General features: G+C 40.2%; 1 protein-coding gene across 10 annotated transcripts in view; it reads left to right on the top strand.

The window, feature by feature from the left end:
• Positions 1-3,816: 3,816 nt before the first annotated feature.
• SORBS2 (sorbin and SH3 domain containing 2) overlaps positions 3,817-21,641 on the top strand; it is a 222,688-nt gene continuing 204,863 nt past the window's right edge. For 4 of the 10 annotated variants that reach the window (XM_032592814.1, XM_032592813.1, XM_032592812.1 and 1 more), the window contains exon 1: positions 3,828-4,417. The gene's annotated coding sequence lies outside the window, so the exon portion shown is untranslated. Of the gene's footprint in view, positions 4,418-21,641 lie in introns of all 10 variants that reach the window. The other 6 variants (XM_032592821.1, XM_032592820.1, XM_032592816.1 and 3 more) reach the window with 4 other exon arrangements.

Raw genomic sequence — 21,641 nt, 5'->3', positions numbered from 1 at the left:
GTTTTGTTTGGGAAAATCATTCTTCATAGGATGCCTGTAGTATTCAGTATTTTTCATACTGAAAAAAACATTCTGCATGGAGATTTTCACCCACTTCCAAAGAATAAAAACCAAAACAATTAGCAGTAGGAATTACTGGCTTCTCTTGGCATGCCAATGGATATCTTACCAAGTTCTAATTATGTCATAAATTTAATTATAACACTTACATATATAAAACTTTTGAAAATGCTTTTAATGGCCATTTTGTTTAAAATTCCACATGAAGACAACAACCTCAACGGAGGAAAGAGGCTAAAAGGGATGGACAGGAAATGTATAGGAGGAGGTAACCCAAAAGATCATCAAACGTGAAGAGATATTTAGGGGCAACTGGGTGGCTCAGTCAGTTAAAAGCCTGACTTCGGCTCAGGTCATGATCTCGCGGTTCGTGGGTTCGAGCCCCGTGTCGGGCTCTGTGCTGACAGCTCAGAGCCCGGAGCCTGCTTTGGATTCTATTGTCTCCCTCGTTTTCTGCCCCTCCCCGACTCGTGCTCGGCCTCTCTCTGTCTCTCAAAAATAAACGTTTAAAAAAAATTTTTTTTAACATGAAGAGATATGTAATTGTGTTAGTAATTAGAGAAACGCAAATTAAGACAATAACAAGCTATTACTCCGCACCTATTGCATTGGCAAAAATTTTAAAGCAGTGTAATGCCAAGTGTCCTACCATGGCTGATTGGAGCAAAGATTAGAATCTGACACAGAGCATTCTAGGTAGAAAGCTGCTGGCAATTTATGAAGCATCTCATTTGGCTCAGAAAGATGAGATGGAAAAATCCTATTCGTTCCCTGAAAATCTGTATTTAGCAATTTTTTTTTTTTTTTTTTTTAATGAACAAGTTAGGAGGGACGATGAATGTCAGAGACATGAGGTAGAGCAGAACCAGAAGGGTCACGACAGCCATGGTGGCCAGAGCTGGGAGGGGTAGGGCTTGGGGGAGGTGAAGAAGCCAAAGGGCGCAGAAATAACAGAGCTCCCCCACAGAGAGTGATATATAATAATTACTCAAGAGAGCATGAGGGGCACCACGGGACATAGAAATTAGCCTCAGTTCCTGCCAGTCTCTTACTCTGAGCAGCTTGAGTGTTTTCCAGTTCTCTTTTGGGGGAGTGGCATCTGGGGACATAGTGACGCAAGAACATACAAGATTTTTTAAAAAGAAGACCCTCAAAATTCCCAAGGAAAATGGCTAAAAATATTCTTACACCTAGCCAAAGAATCAGTCACAGGTAGGTGTGGAATGAAGACATTTTCGGACCTACAACGCAAAGAAAACCCACCCTAAAACACAAAATGAACTAAGATGTTTCTTAATAACTTTTTCTTTACATTTTTTTTTTAGTTAACATATGGTGCAATATTGGTTTCAGGAGTGATAACTTTTTTAGCATGCCAACATTTAATCAAAATCACTTAAATTTTTCTGAAGTTATAATACTGACAGAGGTGTGATATTGAAAAGGTGGATTGAAACACCGACTTCACACTCTCCAGTCATTCAGCACATGTTCAGACAGTGTTTTAGGTCCTCGTCCAAATTGTTTTAAGATACTGAAATATCTTAAAGTTATAATTAAGGGGCGCCTGGGTGGCTCAGTCAGTTAAGCCTTGATCACCGCTCAGGTCACAATCTCATGGTTTGTGGGTGTGAGCCCCACGTCGGGCTCCACGCTGACAGTGCAGAGCCTGCTTGGGATTCTCTGTCTCCATCTCTGTTTCTCTCAGCCCCTCCCCCGCTTGCTCCCTCTCTCTCTCTCAACATAAAGAAATAAACATTTAAAAAAAGAAAATTAAAACACGGACGGCAAATAAGACACGGATGGACAAGGTTGGCTTTTGCGGACGTGACAGAGCAGTAGAAGAGTCAGACATGGAAGGGCATAGCTAACAAGTCAACGGGACGCAAAAAGTATGGCAACAGTAGAGGAACATCCCAGGTACGGCAGAAGCATGGCGGAGGCCCCTGCGTACTCTGCCTGGGAGTGTCATTGGCGGGGTGGTCTATTTGAGCAAGGTGCTGACAGATTATGTAGAAAAGGCAGATTTGGATGGAGGTCAAAGGTACTGGGCAGCTAAAATCTGGTTGAGAAGCTTTGAGGTAGCAGGGCCATCTGCTAGACAGGGAAGCAAGAAATAGGAGTAATGCAAGGTTACTGAAACGTGAGGAGTGAAGAACGGATTATGAGGCGGAAGTTGAAGGGAGGGGCAAGTTCAAGGTGCCACACGCTGAAAGTAACTGAAGGGAAGGTAACTTAAATGAGAACAGGTGAGCAGGCTTAAAACAATATGGAGTCACGAGGACTGTACCAAGCAGAAAGGCCCATCCCCTAGATCTGTTAACCCTGAGGTGGCTCAAACCTACCAGACATGAATGTGGTTGGAGAGGGAAGGGAAATGGGGTCACCAAATCTGCATCCACGGGGTTCTTAGCATACTAACGTTGGTGAATTGCTAGGGAAGGCAAGCGTGCCGCTGGGGGTAGGGAGATGCAATACTGGGAAAATACTAAATCAATGACTACTAACAAATGAAGCATCTACATTTACAAATCCAAAGTGTTAGCGCGGCTCTTTCAAACAGGTTGCTAGAAATGAAAAAAATGGGATGGTGTCTTAGAAATACATCACATAGACTGTGACCGATGACAGTATTGAAGAGAAGAGTGGGGATTCTGCAGAAAATATAAACGGTTAACAGCGTTAATCATGGGAAATTCCCAAAGGGGGTGACATTTTAAGGAAGGATGGGGTGTGATCCATCTAACAGAGAAAGTAAATCTATTCCTGCTTTGGAGATAATGTGTAAAGCAAAAGGTTTTTAATTTGGTTTGGATTGTTAAAGTATTTTTAAATTAAAAATAAGTTATAATTAGGTTAAATTAAATAAGTTATAATAGTTAAGTGAAAAATAAGTTATAATCATTTTCTGCAATAGGCAAGGGGAATTTTTAAAATTCTATCTTAAATTGTATAATACATCAAAATATATTCAAATAACTAGATGCATGAAATCCATAGGCTGCCTCTTATAAAATATCCTTATGTGATTCGGTTGTTGTTGGCCCTATATAATGAGTCGTAGGGCTTTGCTTCAATCACGTGGCTACAAGCTCATCATTTAAAAACACAAAGTATAGGGGTGCCTGGGTGGCTCAGCCCATTAAGCGGCCGACTTCGGCTCAGGTCATAATCCTGCAGTTTGTAGGTTGGAGCCCCAGGTCAAGCTCTGTGCTCAAAGCACAGAGCTTGGAGCCTGCTTCAGGTTCTGCGTTTCCCTCTCTCTCTACCCCTCCCCAACTCACGGTCTGTCTCTCTCTCTCTCTCTCAAAAATTAAAAAAAAAAACAATTTTTTTAAACAATAAAAATAAACAAAAACACAAAGTCTAACTGCCCACATCTGCCAATCTCCCTTACGCCCATTCGATGACGTGGAGATAGAATCTGTTTTGACAATGGTTCCAATCAGCGTCTCTACAGTGACTTACATGTTATTAACCTGGTAAGACCCGAATCCATCTACCGAGAAGGGCTTCCCTTTCTCAATTTCACATGGAGCACTGGCTCATCTAGCAAAAGTTCCTCACGAAAGCTGAAAACTCAGAGCACTTGTGCTATCGGTGAAACATTTAGAAAGACACCGGAAGCTACCCTCCGCGAAAAATGATGAGTTTGGTGAAAAGAAATTAACAAGCTGTGTCGGTGTGCCGCACATGATCAGCCATGCCTGCTGTCTAAGTCTGTCTGTTGGTTGTTGCCATGACTACGAAAAGCCAGTGGAACCCAATGAGCTGTCTGCAGCAGTGCTGAGAGGGCCAGCCATTTTACTTATGGAAAACCGTGTGGCATATTCTGCTGAGCTTCGCCCTGGAAGAAGCATTTTCGAAAGATCCGTTCAGAGAAGAGAGAAGAAATGGGCAGGCTAGCACGCAGTTATTACGGCCAAGCATGCCCGCGAGCTGCCGTTTGGACAAGCTGTTGCCTGCTGTTCCCGTGAGCTGATTGGAGAAAGTGGAAGGCAGAGCGATCATGCTGCATATCTGCTATCAGACGGCAGAAGAGGGTTTTGTCTTGGGCAGGCAAGCTTCCCCTGCAATGTTATCGCAGCTGCTCTCTAGCTGCTTATCCTGAAAAGTAGTGACCCCAAAGGAGGGCGTTACCATCTGCGAACGGCGGTCCTGTGCGCGGCTGCTGCATATGAGCCGCAGGTCTGAAGAAGCAGGTGTGTGCTCCGATGGGCACCGGACTGTAACGCAGGCGGGCGCTCTCGGGTGTACCTGCTTCCTGTTAACAGATTGTTGGCTCGCAGAGAATCTGCCTCCACGCTGAGACCGAGGCTGGGAAGGAGGTCCCTGCGTATCCGCTTGACTGACAGAGGTAAGCTTCTTTGCCTTTTTTTTTTTTTTTAAAGCAATGCATAACAATAATTTGGAGCAAAACTTAACCTCAAAGATTTACACTCATCGTGCTTTCTGGATTTCCCAGAGAAGCATGCACATACACACGCACTCATACACACACACACACACACACACACACACACACACACACACATTTCCATAAAATAGTGTCAGAAACACAGAGTTGTTATAGTGACTTGGGCTCCGGAAATTGTATGACAAAAAAAAAAAAAAAAATTACAATATGCCTCGGAGTTTAAGATATTTAGTGTGGTAACAAACCATGACAGCTTGTTGTTCTGGACAGTCTTCATAACCAACAACCTTTCTCCCTTATACACAACGGATCCTTTTATTCACTGTACTTTGACATATATTAAGAGAACTACATGGAAAATCAGCAGTGTGAAAATTATGGAGCATTTCTGAAGCTTCATAAATGATTTCTTTAACAGCCCTTAACAGCACACCCATGTATACATTTCAATCAAGGAATTCCGTTCCCTATTTAGGTCACAACAGCCAGTGGATTTTGCACTTGCTTATTTTGAGCTTAGAGTCGTGGCGTGCCGTTTGATTTACTTCAGGGTAGTCGCAAAGCAAACGGTGTAGATATTGGAAGCGGCTCACACTTCCTTTCCTAGTATCACGCATGCCACGCTAGCCCAGAGCACAACACCCCCATTGTGCTCCCCCCCCACCCCCCCGCCACCGGCTCAGCATCCAAGGAAAGAAAGGAAGTGAGAGCTCTGCACTGAGTTCAAGCACGGCTATATAGTATGTGCCGGTAAACTTCTTCTATTGCCCAGTTTTTCTCCCAAGCGGATAGGTTTCAGAGACAGAGACCGAAACCAAACACACTGCACACCTCCTGCAAACACTAACGTTTGCTGCGGATGTTTGTTGTCAATAGCACAGACTTTGGATTGCAGGACGAGTTGCCCCATAGTGAGTATTTCTTTGACTGAGAGTCTCTGAGGAACAGAGCTGTTTCTGTGCATTGAAATGGGTCAAATCAAAAGCATTGAGAAGGAAATGACCAAATAACGATTAAATTCGGTTTCAACAACATTCCTGCTTTCCCTAAGTCAACTCTATTGTTGGTCGACCAACGTATCAGATCGTTTACAATGCTACTGAAAATATTTCATGCAAAACATTTTGTTGGAAGCTTTGAATAAAAAGCTCTACCGAAGACTGAGGCTACCATGAAATGTAAAATAAAGAATATCTGAGAGCTCCTCCTAAGAAATGTATTTTTATTGCTTCCTTTTTCCCCAAAATACGGATGACATGGGAATCATCTTTATTAATTAAGTATAATATAATTTTTATTGCTACATATGAGCGTACGTCACCTGTTTCACAGAGACAGCAATGGCAAAAGCCCTCCAGTAAGTGACTTATAAAGTAGAGGGATAATATTTTTCAAAACTCGTGTTCTAAATGTCACCGGTACTCAAGATACAAAGACACAGACTGAGCAAACTCAGTCTAGGGAATCACGTTCAAACATTTAATAGTGAGAACAAATAGGAATAATGCCTATTTGTTGCATGTGAGGCATTGTATGGAATAAAATGGAAGTGATAGCATTGTACTCCACTCATGTTTAGCTTTCAAAGGAAAGCTACATGAACAGACTTAGTTTTGAGCTAAATTCTGTAAATAAAAATATCAGCCAAGGAAGTGTTTCTGTTACAACAGAATAAAAGGTAGAGGGAGCTTCTCTCCAATTTAATTCCTTTTAGACCTTTGCACAAAAAGAAAAAAACGCTTAGAATTAGCACAGCGAAAAGACCTGCAACAAGAAAACAATTTTGTATTCGTTTTTCTTCGAGTGGCCGTGAGACGAACAATCTGCGGAATACCTCAGGTGCACCTGCTGCCGCGCCTTCTGCCTTCGTGGGGGCACCATGCGCGAGGGGACCCTTGGCTCACGGGAGGGGTGACACACAAACTTTATACCTGTGCTATTTTTCCCTACATTAATAACCTTTAAAGGCGATATGCTACAAAAGATTAGCATTCTAAGTCCACTGGTGCACGGCACATCTACACAGTCATTAATTCAACAACTTTAAGAACCACATACAGAGATGTAATACCTATCTTTCAAAACCACCCCTTAGCTTTTGTCTATTTACGTATCCTTACTTTCTGCCACTTCCCGGATCACTTGCTAGCAATATCAAATACTCTGTAATTTCCCAAATGCACTATGCCAAACTTTTTTTTTTAATGTTGTTTTTTGTTTTGGTTTTTTGGAGAGAGAGAGGGCACGAGCAGGGAAGGGGCAGAGAGAAAGGGAGACACAGAATCCCGAGCAGGCTTTAGACTCTGAGCTGTCAGCACAGAGCCTGACGCGGGGCTCGAACTCACGGACCGCGAGCCAAAGCCGGACGCTTAACCGACCGAGCCACCCAGGCGCTCCACGATACCAAACTTTGGCAAAGCCTCTGTACAGCCTTTTCTTTAAATCTCCCCAAAGCGGCAGCCACCTGTCATGTATCCTTCAAAATGTAGCCAGGATGTCTCCCCAGATGCTTCCTCACTTTTCTCCTTCGCCTACATCTGAATCTTATGTCTGTAGTTCTGCTCCCTGTACCCTACTGCATCCTGTCTCTGCTCACAGGCTCCCAGAGTTTTATTGACCCATCAATGTACTTTGCCCAGTGTCTAGAACTTGGCATTTAGTCATTGTCCCGGTAACCTCAAACTTCACTATTTTCGTATTAGTTACTGTAAATACAGACTTGATCTCAAAACAGAAAACCTATTATATATTATACTACCTTATCAGAGAAACTCAAGATATTGAAAAGTAGCAATGAGTCTCTAATTTCCCTCACGATGAAAAGATGGCTTCGGGGCCACAATGTGATAAAAGCTATAAATGTCCTATATCAGCAATTTTTGAGGAATAATTTTACAAAATGTAAACTTTAAACAGAAAAGGCTTGAAAGCTTTAGTAACTAGAAGATGCTGGGTTTTTTTATTTACAGGTATTATGAATTTGCAGGGGTAAATAAGTGTAGTAAGTACTCCTATTAGAAGTTCATTCTAAAATCAGACCGTTTAAGGGGTGCCTGGGTGGCGCAGTCGGTTAAGCGTCCGACTTCAGCCAGGTCACGATCTCGCGGTCCGTGAGTTTGAGCCCCACGTCAGGCTCTGGGCTGATGGCTCAGAGCCTGGAGCCTGTTTCTGATTCTGTGTCTCCCTCTCTCTCTGCCCCTCCCCCGTTCATGCTCTGTCTCTCTCTGTCCCAAAAATAAATAAACGTTGAAAAAAAAAATTTTAAATCAGACCATTTAAGATTAATATTGAATTGCTGATAATTGATAATTATAACAAAGATACTTATGGAATTATTTTTCATACTGAAGCTGGAAGAAAGTAGAGGTCATGAACTGGAAAGAGACCAAGTAATTGACATAGAACCTACAATTGCAGAATTTCTTTTAATTTTCCTAAATAAGCCTAAATGATTACTGGTAATCACTGGTTACGTTAGGCTTACATTAGGCTACAACTTGGGCTCCTGGGTGAACCTGTTAGTATCTCTGTTAATATACACATACTTCTGGTTATAGAGACTTCCCACACTTTTACTATACTATGTGGCATGATAATCATTTTTGTAGTTAGGCCTAAAGGTTTATAGCCTTTTTATGAAAAAGTTGACACAATGCTGTTATCAAAAATAAGAATGGATTAGGAATTTTACTAAGAAGAATTTAATATATATTACTTTGTGTCCACAATAACCATGTTGAAAGCAGAAGTTGTATTTAATATTATATGAAATTTGCACATAAATTAGCAAAGATTAGGAAGTTTCAAATATCCAAATCTTTGAAATAGAAATCAAAATATTTAGAAAAATCACTTAAGTTCAGGTTTCTAGGGGCGCCTGGGAGGCTCAGTTGAGCGACCGACTTCGGCTCAGGTGATGATATCACAGTTCATGGGTTCAAGCCCCACATCGGGCTCTGTGCTGATGGCTCAGAGCCCGGAGCCTGCTTTGGATTCTGTGTCTCCCCTTCGCTCTCTGCCCCTCCCCCCACTCACACTCTGTCTCTCTCCCTCAAAAATAAATAAACATTAAAAAATTTTTTAAAAAATTCAGGTTTCTGCACTTTTTCACATTATGATTCAGCATTGACTTTTATAATAAGTATACAATAAATGGCAACTCTTAATTGTCATGCTGTCCTTTCAAGGCTTACTTTGGCTATCTTCCAGCTGATTTTAATGTATAGCATGCTAATTAAATAAAAGTGTAAGATGACATCGGTTCTACTCATCTTAAAGAACTAAGCACATTTAATCAGCTATTTTAAATCGTCCATAGTAATTAGACTTCAGGAAACGTGATTCTGTAGTATTTCTACATCATTTTTAGTATTTTCTATTTTAAGTAAGTTATATTTTGAAGGCCTAAATTATTTATAACTACATTTGATATTAAAATGAGTCTGTTCTTGTTGCATTTTATAATAAAGTATTATAATATTTTATTGTATTAGCTATTTTTTCAAAATGTTCCCCAAACTAATGATTTCTTTATGGATATGTATATCAAATTCTAAATGATCACTGCAAAAAATTGTATGGGATTTTCCAAATCTCTTTACCTCATTTCTGAAAAAGTTAAGACATATGCCTTTAGCCTTAAGGAAACACCTCTGTAGCTACCGAGTTCCCATATTGACAATTAAGAACTCTTATTCCAGCTTAAGGTTAATTAAGATCATCTTATTTAAGTGACAGAGAACCAGCAAAGACAAGTTTCCTTGTCCGTGGTTGTTTTTTTTTTTTTTTTTTTTTCTTAAGTTTTAACAGCATGACACAGCGATCTGGAACTATACTTTCTTGTCTCCTAGTCTTCAACACAGAAATGTCTATTTCACCAGCTAGGAATAGTGGTTTCCTCCTTCCCCATGCAGGTCAGGTAGGCATGTGTCCAGCGTTGATAATGCACCTTTAAAAAGCATTACTTAGGGGCGCCTGAGTGGCGCAGTCGGTTAAGCGTCCGACTTCAGCTCAGGTCACGATCTCGCGGTCCGTGAGTTCGAGCCCCGCGTCGGGCTCTGGGCTGATGGCTCAGAACCTGGAGCCTGTTTCCGATTCTGTGTCTCCTTCTCTCTCTGCCCCTCCCCCGTTCATGCTCTGTCTCTCTCTGTCCCAAAAATAAAATAAAAAACGTTGAAAACAAATTTTTTTAAAAATAAAAAGCATTATTTGAAAGAAAAACAAAAAGGTTTTCACTTTTCTTAAATCTAACTAAAGATCTCACTTTCAAGGGAAATTTTCCTACCCCCCCAAAATAATAATAACATAGCAATATTATCATTATAGTTCCTAATTTATTGTTACATCCATGTTACAATTTAAGGAAAATTTATTTTTAATCAAGTATAGTATCTGAAAGTTTCAGTGCTTTTTAAAATTTGTATGGTTGTCTACTTTTTAAATAATTTACTTTCTATTTAACCTAGACGTTCAATCTTTTGACTTTATGTTTTCTCAATTGTCAGCATAAATTGCGAATCAAAAATCCTTTATTGTGATCAATTATATCCTCATTGATTGGAGAGTGAGTCCAACCAATGTAATAATAATTCTTCATTTTGGATTCTTTTCCTCATAATTTTTTTTTCAGGAATGTGAGGAACAGCCTAAAACCTGCAGGCTCTAAACCTCCTGATGTTCTCTTCAGAACAGTGGTTAAAAGGCTCAGCCATAAGGAATCCAAAAAACGACAGCAAAAATAAGCTTGTAACCAAGCTTTGCAGCACTTGTTAAAATTCTCTAAGAGTGCAAGCAGGGAATGGCATGAGGAATGGTGTTTTTGTTTTAATGCACAGAAAAAGCATCTGCAAATGAGACACTCTAAAGAATTATTATCGGCCATGCTGTACAGAACGTATCTGTGTAAATAGTCATCCTGTCCTCCTCTAAAAAGTTGAAGTCCCTGTACCGTCTTCTAAGTGGGGAAAGTTAGCTTCTTGAAAGGCATTTGCCCTCTATGAAGGTGACCATGGTAGAGACAGCAGCCCTTTGATCAAAACAAAACAAAACTGAAAACAAAACATGCACACGCCTTTGACTTTGTGGGGAATCATCTACCATCTGGTGACAAGTCAGCTACTTCTGGCTCCTAAGACTGTAGTAATATCAGATCATAATGCTTTATAAGGTTTCCTACACTTAACATGACTAATCCAGAAAAGCAACACTTGGTGGCTTAAAAGGGAGCTATTTCGTAGATTATCAAGATGCCTTCACATCTAAGTGTTTCAATTCTCTGTGTTTAAGTTAACAAAGGAAAAAATATCGGGTAACAATTTCATCCGTCCTGGGCTAATTGTGTCATCTGGTGAACAGTTTGAGCCCTCTCTGAAACGAGTGTACCTAATCTGTCAGATACATAATTGCAGTATAGTAAATATTATATACTATATCCTGTGGGGATAAGTAACTTCTAAAAGCATTTGCCTCTCAATATCTAGATTTAAAAATTTACCTGGCATAGCATTATTAGTAGCAAGGATGATTACTAGTAGTGAAGATTAAAAAAAAACTGATAACCACTTAGTTGTTCTGGAACGGTGTGAATAAACTTGCGTTGTTTGGTATACCTTGAGCACTGGCTTGAACTGTTTAGGTAGCAGAAGTCAACGAGGGCGCAGAAAGTAGCAAGAGCTAGCAGGAGGAAAAGGGCCAGGTTGCTTGGGCAGAGCGAGTTACAGGGAAAACGCGGCTTGCTTTAGAAGAGCGGCTGGAACATTGCAGGCATGCAGCAAACAGGTCAATATATGAAATATTCAGTCAGTATTTGTTGAATGATAAATGGCTCATAGTGATCAGTTCTTCCCCGTGTTGTGCTAATGCTGCTTGAATTCAGAGACAAAGTAATAATTTGCAACAACTATGATTTTTCTGAAATCATAAAATAAAATGACATAAATAAATAGAAACATTTAACATAAATAAAAAACATCACAATTTTAGAAAATGCTATTGCTTTAAAAATTAAATTACAGTCTTCCTGGTGAGAAGCACTGTATTTAATAATTCTATAAAACAAGAGTGGAACCAGAAGCTTAGATAAAACTCGAATGTAACACATCGTTTGGTGAATAATTCAGACCAAGAAAAATTGATTTCTACTCTTCACTTTCTTAAAGCCTCTGGTTATAATCACATTCATCAAGCAATATGACCAACTAAAGTTAAATTTTTCCTTTTTAAATAAGCCTAAGAGAGAAAGTTTAAACCTAGAATTACAAAATTTAAGAACTTTATTTTAAGGCTTTAAAATACAGTTAAATAGAGGAGCACCTGGGTGGCTCAGTCGGGTAAGTGCCTGACCAGCTCGGGACATGATCTCATGGTTCATGAGTTCGAGCCCCACGTCGGGCTCTGTGCTGACAGCTCAGAGCCTGGAGCCTGCTTTCGATTCTGTGTCTCCCTCTCTCTCTGCCCCTGCTGCTCACACCGTCTCCCTCTCTCTCAAAAATAGATAAACATTAAAAAAAAAAAATTATATATATATATATATATATATATATATATATATATATATATAGTTAAATAGAGAATTCAGGATAGAAAAAGGGATCAGTCTGGGAGATATTTTCAATTTAAAAACTGTAAGAGCTGAGGGGAGCGTGGGTGGCTTAGTCGGTTAAGTGTCCCACTTTGGCTCAGGTCATGACCTCACGGTTCATGGGTTTGAGTCCCACGTGGGGCTCTGTGCTGACAGCTCAGAGCCTGGAGCCTGCTTTGCATTCTGTGTCTCCCTTTCTCTCTGACCCTCCCCTACTTGTGCTCTGTCTCTGTCTTTCAAAAATAAACGTTAAAAAGTTAAAAAAAAAACAAAACACATAAGAGCTAGAAGACTTTACATGGTAATCAAAGTATCTGCTTCTGATTAAACCTAAGAGCACAATAAAAACCCGAACAACCAGATTCCAATAAACTACAGAAAAAAATATTCAATTTATTCAATCCAAAAGGTGTTGGTAATATCAAATTGTATAGAGTTTAGTCTGTGTTAGGTACTATCCCAAGAGCTTTACACATGTTACCTTGTAATGAAGGATCTGGGAAATTACAAAACTTCCAAGGTTATTTTAATTGGAATTTTCCAGAAGTATTCAAATGATCTTAAATCACTTCCCAAAGAGAGATTTAATAAACAACACATTGAGTTGCTACTTCTTAGATGCTCTCATCCCACTTTGTACACTATATTTCTTTTATTTCATTTTTATGAAGTTTTTGTATATGTCTAATCTTTCTGTGCAAAAGTAAACTCCATGAGAGAGCAACAGAGTTTTATTTCTATTTTTACCACCATCATCTTGTCACATGTATGACCAAGAGTAAATTAAGTAAAGGATGATTAGCCCAAGTAGGCAGTTATATCATATGCCAACAAATAATATTCACACCAAAGAAAATGGATGTAGTCAAATTAATATATACTGTCTGGTATTCCATGTAACCTCCGTCATGAGAGGGGCACCTGGGCTCAGTCGGTTAAGCGTCCAACTCCAGATTTCAGTTCAGGTCATGATCTCATGGTTCGTGAGTTCAAGCCCTACATTGGACTCTGTGCTGATAGTGTGGAGCCTGCTTGGGATTCTCTCTCACTCTCTCTCTGTCTCTCTCTCTCTCTCTCTCTCTGTCCCTCCCCCACTCATGTTTGCTCTCTCTCTCTCTAAAAATAAATAGATAAACTTTCAAGAAAGAAAAAAAAAAACATCATGAGAAAATTAATTCAGTCCGCACATCCTTAGTGTTTGTTTGCTTCTTTGTTTTGTTTTTTGAATTGTTTGGTTGGTTTTGGTTAGAATGTTTTTCATGCAAAACACTCAGTTAAATGTCAGAACAATCCTTTTTAAGTCATCAGACTCCTCAACAGAGGAAACACAATCTAAAATGATCTGGCTCATTTAAACCACTATAGACTTCTTCCCTGATGTAACTTAAACAACCTAACTATATGTTAGTTGTCTCTGACAGTCAAGAAAACAATAAAAATGTAGGAAAGCATAGCTACCTCCTTTACCGTAAAAACCATTATTCATTTGTTGAAAATATATCTGTTTTGGGAAAAGGGCTTTTTTAGGTCAGTAATTCAGATGAATGGTAATGCATCCTGAATTCTTTGAAACTGACTTTATTTAGAAACATGACTTTTTACGTGATATGTGGTCTGAAAGCTGATTATATCACTGGCTTCCTTTCTACCAGAGATTTAATTTTATAAGACTAACATAACTGATTGACTTCTGTAATAATGACTTTTTTCTTGAATTAAAAAAACAAACAACTTCCTTCTGCAGTTCACAAAGGGTTTTGAACATATTTTAAATTATTTTCTAGATTTATTGGCAGCAGAGAGGACTTCCATCGCCCTCATTATATAAATAAAAGCAAATGACAATCAAAGCCCTAAACAATCTAGTTTAGTTTGAAAATCACCTTCCTTTGACACAAAGTGCCAAAGGTCCCTTCAGGGGGACATGCGCCTCATATATTGGCAGTTCTCCGGTAAAATCATTGAACTTGATCCATATATTATTACGTGGTGCATTAATGCATTATAATCATTTTGAAGGCTACATTTTGCTTCCTTTGAAATGAATTGAGAAAACATACCCTCAAAACTCTGGTTCACTCTTCTTGGCACTGATATTTCACTATGCAACTGTCAAGAACTAAAAGATTATGATCATAAAATTATGTTTCCTGGGGAATGTTCCATTCATGAACTGCCTCATTCCCAGACTCCTCAGTCATTTTATTGCATTTCGCTTCTGAGTCTGTGAGAAGAGATGCTAGGTTTCTACCATCCAGATTAAAACCGGAAAGAGGAGCGAGCAGGAGCTTCTGAACTAGGACCTAAAAGGACCCTGGTCCTCCAAGTATTTGTTATCAGATGGGGTCATGCAACCAACTTCTGAGTTTAGCAGAAATTAGTGGAAGTATTGGTTTGAAATCTTCATGTTCTGATTTCCAACCAAAAGCAAAGCAGTTTTGAGAAATCTCTATGCATTCTATCTAAAGCATCTCCGAGAGTGAGAATATTTTATCTTGGCCAAACAGAACGGTCAAATTATTAATTGATCAGTGTATTCTTTTGGGAAATAAAGTCAGAATTTCATCCGGCAAGTATAATGCCACATGACAAATGGTTTTAAAATTATCATCAAATTATATTTGGCCAATAAATACAACAGAGCCACGAGTTTCTAACTGCCAAGAGGAGAGGAATATCTGGAGTCAGTCACCCTTTCCTGTAGATGGGCTTGACCATACACTGACAAGTTCTCTAACTCTCCTCCTTCCAGACTTTTAAAGATTGCTGTCTCGATTGTATGTTAGTATAAGTTAGCTAGTCACATCCTTGCCAATTTTATCTGATACTGAAAAGGAGGCTTTGTTGGGGGAAAGCAGAGAATGAGAAATCCACAGTTCTGCGTATGACTTAAGGAGAGAACAGAGCCAAGTTTACTATGATGTCAAAGTTGTAATTGTACATTTTAAAATGGTTTTTGAGTTTTCATATCATTCATTTATGGCACACCCATCAAGGACCTACCATGTGTTTAGGCTGAATGAAAAGATAAGAAAATGATCCAGAAAGCCATTAAAAGAGCTTACAGTGCAGGGAAAGAGAGAAGACAAGAACTCTTATTTACTATCATTGAAGACAGAAGGTGATAAAGTGCTGTAAGGGGGATATAATCAATGCATTTATCTATTCCTTCAAACAGACACACAAAAGCTACTTTTATACAATGAAGAGGTAGAACCTCTGTCTCAAAAGATAAAGTTCTAGAGATGGTAATAACCAGCTCAGGGAAGGAAGGAAGTTTTCTGAGAATCAGGGAAGATGATTTAGAGAAAATTATATTTCAAATAGGACTTGAATGAGGCGGGATTTCAACAATTACTCAGAAAAACAAGCTTTGTAGGCATCAAGAATTGTTTCACTCAACTAACATTTAGTTCTCACCCGCTCGCTCGCTGCTTGAGCATAATTGCGTTGTCTGCACAACCAGTCTCTGAGGCATATACTATCATTGCCATTTTACATGAGAAAGGAAGAAACTGAGGCTTAGTGAAATGCCCACTGCATTTCATTCTTATGAGTCAGTTGCTGACTTTGAGGAGTGCTTCATTCCAATGCAGGGATAGAGGCATATCAAAAGATTAAGAAGTGAGTATTTTTAAGGATGTGGAAGTAAACTATACAGCTAGGAAATACATGGAGAAGAGTCCAGCTGATACAGTAGAAAGAAAAGGGGAGGAAGGAAGAGAAATGAGGAAATTTGTGGCAGCGAGGAGCTAAGCCTGTTCATAGCTATGGACAAAGCTCCAGCAGAAGAGGGGGAAGATGCAAAAGAAAGTGTCTACTCCACGAACAAGACCCCAGAGGGGTTAGAGAAGGCAGGTAAGACCCAAGGACAAGGGATAGCCCAGCCTCAAAGGGAGCTGGGGAGCCTGGGACCTGGGAGTAGTAGAGGTAATGGAGTAAGTGGGGCCATTCCCTGAGAGCTATGAGAAGGTTGAAGAAGTTCACAAGGAGAGACTTCGTCACCCTGAGGTATGGGTAAGGTCCAATACCTTCTAATGCTCATTCATCAGTTGATCAATTCAGGGTGGTAAAAGATACAGAATTTAAGAGGAATCAGGTAACTGGGTAGATGATGAGGCCATTAACCAAAATGGGAGTGGAGAAGAGTTTTTGTGGGGGTGTTTTTGCTTTGTTTTTTTATGTAAGGGAGAAGATATTTGGACATGTAGGACTGGGTACATTTGTTGGAAAAATCTAGATGAAGGTGCCTAAAGTAGGCAGCTAGAAATTCCATTTTAGCTATCAGGAAAGTGAAGGAAAACCTGAAACAAATTTGAACCTCAGATACAGCCTAATTCAAGACAGGAATGGACAGATGACTGTATATAGCTTGAGAATATATTACCTCTACCAATATTATATTATTACCTCCACTAATATTATGTAGTATTAAAGCCATTTTTTCTGATTATAACATTTTTAATTAATAAAAGATTACAATGATGTCTTTTTAGCCACTCTGCAGGAAAAGATCCACATTTCAAAGAGTGGCTTTTGCGGGTGAGAGGGGGGCATCTGGGTGGCTCGGTCAGTTAAGTGTCCGACTGTTGATTTCAGCTCAGGTCATGATCTGATGGCCCTATGGGATTGAGCCCTGCATTGGGCTCTATGCTGACAGCACAGAGCCTGCTTGGGATTCGCTCTCTCCCACTCTCTCTGCCCCTCTCCTGTTTGCACAAACTCTCTCTCAAAATAAATAAACTTTTTAAAAAAGTAACATTTTTTTAAGCCATTGAACATGGTTGCTTAGTATACTTAAGTTAAAATATTTAAATTGCCTCCACCAGTTTTTTTCCATTTATCTTCACACATGAATTTTAAAAGTGAGTACTAATTTTTAAAATTTGTTTAAAAAAAAAGAAGTGAAATCTTACTGGACTAAATGCCGTTGTTGGGAAGAAAGAATGTAAATTAACGACCACCAGCATATTAGGCAAATTTTATTTTATGGAGTCTAGTATTGAGCAACAGTGATTTTTTTCTATTAAAGTCACAAGTGCGACCAATTTAACTTCCTTGGGAAATATAAATAAAAATTAAAAAGGTAAATTATCTCCAAAACTTTTGTGAAGATTAAGTGGCTTATGCATGTTAATAGGTTGTTCATGCCTATTGAACAGGGCCGGGCATATAGAAGGTGCTCAAGAAGTGTTTGCAAGTATTTTTTTAATGTTTTATTTTTATTTCTGAGAGAGAGAGTGTGAGTGGGGCAGGAGCCGAGAGGGCGGGGGGTGAGGGGGGAAAGAGGATCCAAAATGGGCTCTGCACTGACAGCAGCGAGCCGATGAGGGGCTCAAACTCACAAACCATGAGATCATGACCTGAGCCAAAGTTGGATGCTCAACTGACTGAGCCACCCAGGTGCCCCCGCAAGTATTATCATCATTCTTATAGAACTCAGTTAAACAGAAAGGCAAGTGCTGTGCACCATTGACTGTCCAGGCTAACCCAGTTTAGTGGTGACCAGTGGGAGTCACAGCTTTTTTTTTTTTTTTTTTAATTTTTTTTTCAACGTTTATTTATTTTTGGGACAGAGAGAGACAGAGCATGAACGGGCGAGGGGCAGAGAGAGAGGGAGACACCAAATCGGAAACAGGCTCCAGGCTCTGAGCCATCAGCCCAGAGCCTGACGCGGGGCTCGAACTCACGGAACGCGAGATCGTGACCTGGCTGAAGTCGGACGCTTAACCGACTGCGCCACCCAGGCGCCCCGGGAGTCACAGCTTTTGAGGATGCTTCAGTCTTCAGGGACAAGGGAAGGGATGCTAATAATCACGCAGCATCACGAGTGCCAAGACAGAGGGGCAAAGAGTCACAGTAGGTGTGAATGATCCACCCGATGATTTCAGAAGTGTGCATGGCTCACAGGGAGGTTGTGGATCGAGAGAAAAACATGTGCGAATGAAAAGACAAAAAAAAAAAAAAAAAGAGGTTAGAGTGGAAGAGAGCCAAAGCATAAGAGACTCTTAAAAACTGCGAACAAAAAAAATAAAAAAAAAAATAAAAAAAAAAAAAAAACTGCGAACAAACTGAGGGTTGATGGGGGGTGGGAGGGAGGAGAGGGTGGGTGATGGGTATTGAGGAGGGCACCTGTTGGGATGAGCACTGGGTGTTGTATGGAAACCAATTTGACAATAAACTTCATATATTGAAGAAAAAAAAAAGAAAAGACATGAAAGAACACTGGAGATGGGTTGATGGGTCTTGGATGTGGGAACAATCAGGAGACGAGGGTCTGGTGTGCTGTGGGGTCAGCAAGATGGGTTTTGCTGTTACATGACTTTGGATTTCACTTCTAGCTCTGTGATGGCTAATTGAGTATGTGGGAACAAGTCCCTCCGCCCCTCTAGACCTCTATTTTGCTATTTGTAGAGTAGAGATACTAGCACACACCTGTGAGGATGATCATTAGAGTTAAATGAGATTATTGTAAATGAGGGCATAGCGCCTGCCTCATCAGAAATACTGAAGGAATGGTAGCCACACCTATTCTTATCACCAATATCAGAATCAGCCTCATGCTAAGTAGTTTGAATAATTTTTTTTTTTAGTTTACTTATTTATTTTGAGAGAGAGAGAGAGAAAGAGAATGAATCCCAAGCAATCTCCACTGTCAGCACAGAGCCCAATGGCAGGGCTTAATCTCACAAACCCTGAGATCATGACCTGAGCCGAAATCAAGACTCGGACACCTAACCGACTGAGCCACCTAGGTGCCCCTAAGTAGTTTGGATTAATTCTTTAGAAAACTAAAACCACCATTGGAGTTTCTTTAAGTGGGGAAAAGTAATGCTCATGTTTGTGTGTAAAAAAAGATAGAACTGTTAACACTATATCAAATTAAATAAAAAGAACAAGAAATGGTTATAGAGAGGCAGTTTCAATACCTTAGGCAAGATAAAAACAGACATGAACTAAAGTGGGAGTCAGGGAGGAAAGAGTGAGGGATTTATTCAGCCAAGAGTACGATGTATCAGTCGCTTTCTAAGTGTTTAGTACGCACTTAAGACAGTGACTGCAAACAGTCTTAAAAATAGGCAATTTTAATTCAGTGTGGTATTGCATTAATCGAGATGTGGGATGTGCACGGGATCTTCTTGGTGGAGGAGCTCATGAGGCATCCCTGAGGAAGTGTTGGGGGGCTAAAGAATACGTGGACATTCATCTTGGAATGTTCAGAGCCCTCCATGAGGAAGGAACAGCATGTGCAAAAGCACAGAGGCAAGAAGGACGTGTTCCTAGGGCTAGTAGTTCTTGGTATGACCAGAATGCAGGGTGCCCGATATGGAGAGATAGAAAGTAAAACTGGACAAGCAGACAAGAGCCAGATTGTAATGTAATTGTGTCACACTGAGTTAGATGAGAAGGCACTGAAAGAGTTCAATCAAGAAAGTGAAATAATGAGATTTCCATTATAAAATGTCTAGCGGTATAAAAGGATGCGGGTGACACCCAATGACACAAGGATACCAGACAGAGGGATAGTGCAAACTACAGGAAGAAAGGCCGAAAGCCCCAGCTGGGATAGGACACTAGGTCTGGAGAGAAAGTGCTGGAACCAAGAGAAATGGAGAAAGAATCAATAGTACTTAATATTCACTTGGGGGTGAGGGCAGGGGTATAGCTTGCACTCTAGTTTTCGGTCTTGGGAAAGTCATATACTTGGGGAAAAGTATATTTAGGGGAGACTTTTTGAGAGTTTTTGAGAGGGAGATACAAGTGGGACATCTCAGTAGAGTAGTTCAAAACATGGTTTTTAAAAACAGGAGATTTAGACCGATAGGAAAAAAAAAAAATTAACCTGCAAACTGAAAAGCCACATACAAATTTAAATTTTCGAAGAGCCCCATTAAAAAAGGGTAAAAAGAAACAGATGACCTCAATTTTATAATATATTGTATGTAACCCAATATATCCAAAGATTTCAGTAAGTAATCAGTATTAAGAAAAAGTAATGACTTATTTTACAATCGTGTGGTCCCTGTAAGAGTACACACAGCACAGCTCTTGACCTTTAGAGCCAGTGCAAAAGATGTCTATTTGAGAACCAGAATAAAAATCTGAAGTTGCAAATGAAAGAGAGCTTATTAGGTGCGGGGGGGGGGGTGGAGGGGGGGGTAGAGGAGGAGTAAAGAGAGTTTACACAGTGGCAGGAGAGAGGGAGGAAGTACCACAGTTGCCCTAGACCTTGCTTTTCTATCTTTTAAGGATGTGAGATAAGAGATTAGAGTCTCAGAAAATTGGACAGACTTGGATTATTTCTGCTGAACTTTTCTACAAGCAGGAACGTCTACATAATAAGCAGAGCCTAGTGCAAGATTAAAATGTGAGACCCCTCATTCAAAAATTACTAATAATTTCAAGATGATTACCGCAGAGTATTAAACCCAGCCTGTGGCCCTTCGAAGGATAGGGTCAGGGGCAAATACTCAGATGAGAGGCCTGAGAAGCCCACACTGCACACAGCTTGCATTTTTATGCATCATGCGTGAACACTCTTGCCTTCTGTGAATCAGATTCAATGCATTTAATAAGATGACTAGTGACATGATACTATGGAATATCACTACTTGCAGCCACTCTTCCTGGCTTGAGGAAAAGCAGGTTCTTTCCAGGCTGGGGGGGGGGGGTTGGGATGCATGAGTCCTGCTGTACGCTTCCCATAAACACACACACAGGCCAGGAGCTCGACCGTGCCGCAACATCATCACCCCAATCCTTGCATCATGTTGAGGGGGCCTACAGAGCCCCCAACCTAGTAGGTATCTGGCAGTCCTCATTATTATTTTGCCTTCTAGAAAACCCTTTTTTCCCACCCCTTCTCATGATAAGAGAGTATCTATCATGGAAGTCTACAGATTGAGCCTCCTCAGAAAATGGGAGAAACGCTGGACCAAGGAAACATACCGGAAATTTCCTCAAATGAGCAGAATACCAAGAGTTTGGGGTGGGGTGCATATTCGCAGGTCTAGTTCCAGGCTGATGCTTAAGGTGTATTATTTGATTTTTTTTTTTTAATTGAGAGCTTTCTGTGAATGAAAGTCCCTCTACCTTAAACTGTAAATCTAATGACAAATTTCAGACTCTCTGTAGCACATGATATATGAAAGCAACGGTCTACCTCATCGAATAGCACCAAAGACCAAAATGGCGCTAGATACTCACAAATGTTAGTGTGCCCCCCCCCACTCCTCGCTCCAGTCCAGACTCCTCCTTCTTCCTCTCCCATCTGTCTCTCCATGCTCCTTTCTCTGCCCTATCGCCCCAGCTTGTCATTGCTTTATGTGACTGTCATAAAAACCCAAATTACAACTTGTCATTTATTATATTTAGTAAACAATTTTATGTTATTTATTCTTGGTTGCTTAGTTTTAAAAGTCAATAAATAACAGGGGTGCTCAGCCGGGTAAGAGCATCCGACTTTTGATTTCAGCCCAGGTCATGATCTCATGGTTTGTGAGTTCGAGCTCTGCATCGGGCTCTGTGCTGACAGATTCTCACTCTCTCCCCCTCCCTGCCCCTCTCTGCTAGCACACTCTCTCT

Source organism: Lynx canadensis, chromosome B1, assembly GCF_007474595.2.
Source record: "Lynx canadensis isolate LIC74 chromosome B1, mLynCan4.pri.v2, whole genome shotgun sequence".
NCBI classification, from domain to species: Eukaryota; Metazoa; Chordata; class Mammalia; order Carnivora; family Felidae; genus Lynx; species Lynx canadensis.
The sequence above is the reverse complement of the archived record's forward strand: the minus strand, read 5'-3'. Positions and strand labels throughout refer to the sequence as shown.